This window comes from Camelina sativa, chromosome 4 (genome assembly GCF_000633955.1).
Source record: "Camelina sativa cultivar DH55 chromosome 4, Cs, whole genome shotgun sequence".
Classification (NCBI taxonomy): Eukaryota; Viridiplantae; Streptophyta; class Magnoliopsida; order Brassicales; family Brassicaceae; genus Camelina; species Camelina sativa.
Window position 1 is genome coordinate 7,890,103 of NC_025688.1, and position 3,199 is coordinate 7,893,301.

Here is a 3,199-nt window from a genome sequence, read left to right on the forward strand (position 1 = left end):
GATGCTGACTAAAGCTCCTAGGTTGCACAAGCAATTTTTGAAAATCCAAAGTCCTATCGAGCATGGCAAAGTAAAAGAGCCAGGATCTTCCACTTTCTCCTCGATTTGCAGCTCAGGATCTAAGCACACTCCACTCCTGAGAATCTCATACCCAATCTCTTTGACAGCTTCCTTAACCTCAATCTTCAGCTGAGCTGCCTCCTTGGCGATTTCCTCTAGAAGTTCGTGTGGTGGCAAAAGTTAAGGAGGTGGAGCTTTACGCTTCGCCATACGCTCTACAAGCGCCTCCAGTTGGATGTCAAGAGCAGCATTGTACCTTTCCTCTAGTTCCCCTTCTGCTGCTACAGGTAGTTGAGGTTGATCTGTCATCTGAACATCTACTCGATGTATCATCCGATCACCATCATCGGGTAGGTCATCGGGTTCTGCCTCGGGTGATTCTTCAATTTGTGATTCTCGAACTAGTGCTCGATCATCAACTCGATCAGTCTCCTCGGGTGAAGGCTCGGGTTCATACTCAGACATGTAGTGCTTGGCGTCATTTATCCCATAGTTATCCATATCCTCCCCATCTTAAGCATCACTGTCCTCAGTGAGGTAATCCTCATTGTCATCATCAAGGAAAATGGCTTGGGCAGTGGCGTAATCCATTGGATTCTGAACAGCTTTACCTGGAAGCTGGTTGATCTTTGGAGTTGGTTGGTTGTTCTGGTGGCTCTCTAGGTACCTCAGCTTAGTAGTGAGCGAATCGTACTTGGAGGTCAAGTCATTGTATCCAGAATCAATCTTGTTGCTCATCTCCGCAAATCGTTTTGCGGTGTCCATAGCAGCGGATGCCTGATTTTGAATCATCTGCTGAATTAGGCCGCGTAAGTCAGCATCTTGGGATTGGTGCTGCGGGCCTTGCTGGTGTTGGAATCCAGGTGGTGCAATGGGTTGGTGGTAATTTCCAGAATACTGCTGCTTTTGGGCATAGCCTTGATTGTATTGAACAAAAGGCTTCTGCTAGACTTGGTTCCCTTGAACTGCTGATGGGTAGGTTTGGTCTTGATAATTGGCAACATTCGGGTTACGGTAAGACAGATTCTGATTCGGCTTGTAGTTGTTGTACCCTTTATTGTAACCTCCTTGGTTGTTGATGTAGTTCACATCCTCTATTTGAAAATTCTCCCCATCTTGTTGTAAAAACTGCTCTTCCTCTGATAATGCATGAACATGCTGCTGCTGGCTGAGTAGTTTATCGAGCTTGTCATTGAGGGCTCTCATATCCCTCTTGTACTTGGCATCTTCCTCTCCTGTAGATCGCACAGTACGATCGTATTCCTCATTCTGATGTCCATCAGATTGAGCCAAGTTCTCCACTAGGTCCCAACCTTCATCAACATCCTTGTTGAGGAAGTTACAATTGCTTGCGGTGTCCAGCAACATCCATATCTTGCGGACCACTCCTCTGTAAAGTGTACTTAGCAATGAAGCATTGATGAAGCCATGATGAGGACATCTAGTAGTGTACCTCTTGAAACGTTCCTAAGCTTCACTGAACGTCTCATTGTTCTTCTGAACAAAGCTGGAAATGTCATTTTTCAGCCTTGTGGTTCTGGAGTTGGAGAAGAATTTGGCTAAAAACGCCTTCTTGCACGCTTCCCAGGTGGTGATGGACTCCTTGGGGAGTGAGTTCTCCCAGAGGTGCACTTTGTCTCCCAAGGAAAATGAGGCTACAGAGCCTATCAAATTCATCCAGATGATCCAATGGGTCCTCCATTGGCAATCCATGAAACTTGTTGCTTTGTATCATCTGGATGAGACTACTCTTGATCTCAAAATTGTTATTCTGGACAGCAGGTGGCACACTGCCATTCCTTTGAGTATGAGTAGATGGAGCATCCTCTGCTCCTATGTTGGTCCTTCCTTGAGGAGCTGGTGGACCGTTTTGATTGTTCATTGTGTCCTCAATTGTTGTTGGTTGCGGTTGTCGAACTTGTTGTGGATAAGGTAACCTTGGTCTTTCAATGTTGTCGATGAATGGACTCAGGTTATGGTTACCCTTGGATCGTGTCTGCATGCACAAATATGTGACCGAGTGTGTACACGAAGGTCAACCCGATCCAGGTGATCAAGTGACGGGTCGGGTGGGTGCTCGGTTGCGTACCTGAGATTCAAAACAAACGAACACGAAAGCAAACAAGTCAGATTTTGAACCAATGTAGATAAGAGAACCTGATCTAGCAAGTTCTGAAATCCTAAACGTAGCAAAATTAAATTCAACCAAATGGCAACGACGCCAAATTGATAAGCAGATTTTCACCCAGGGTATCAATTCCCTATGCAGTTGTAGTACAAAGGGTTATCAATCCAAATGATTGTTTATGCTAGCAGGTAGGATGCAATCAGAACAATGCAAGTAAAGCCAAACAATAATGGGGTTCGTCTAACAATCCTAAAATAATGAAAGAAAAGAATATAAACAAGGAACCACACGACCTAAGCACTCGATGCAAGCATTCGAGTACACGATCGGGTGGGTTGATCGAGTAAACAGAGAAGGTATGAACAACTCGAGGTGTTACTCGAAGCAGGTGATCGTGTACCTGATCGGGTAATGGATCGAGTGATGAATAAAAATGCAAACAATTAAAATACGAAAGCTTCTAAGGATGGGGTAATCAAATCCTAAGTGTTCATGACCAATAAAGATATCTTACATGCCTCAAGCAAATATTCCCTAGACAATGAATCTCTAAAACCTTGTTAAAACACTCTCGTGATAGAAACAATCAACCTTGATCACTCCCCTAACAAACTCTCGTTGGAGAAACATGACCAAGCAGGCAATAAGAACCGATTCATTATTGTAAATAAACCCCTTACTCATCTAATCTCTTAGGCTAAGTGAGTAAATCTCTAGCATTGGTTGATTCAAGCATTTCATCTACACCTCTCGGTGGTAAAACACCTTAGATATAATCTCACCCTCTCAGTTTGTTGACATCATTAAGAATACCAACCTAGAAGGGAAGCTATAAAACATATACAATCAAACTAAGACATCCTAACTGATCAAGAACACAAAATCATCTATCCCATCCCTTGAAACTTTACTACACTACTCGGAAATCATTGCAAGAAACATAAAAGCATATATGAACGAAAATTGCATTGTATTAAAAGATAGAGTAGAGAATAAAGAGTACAAAGTAGA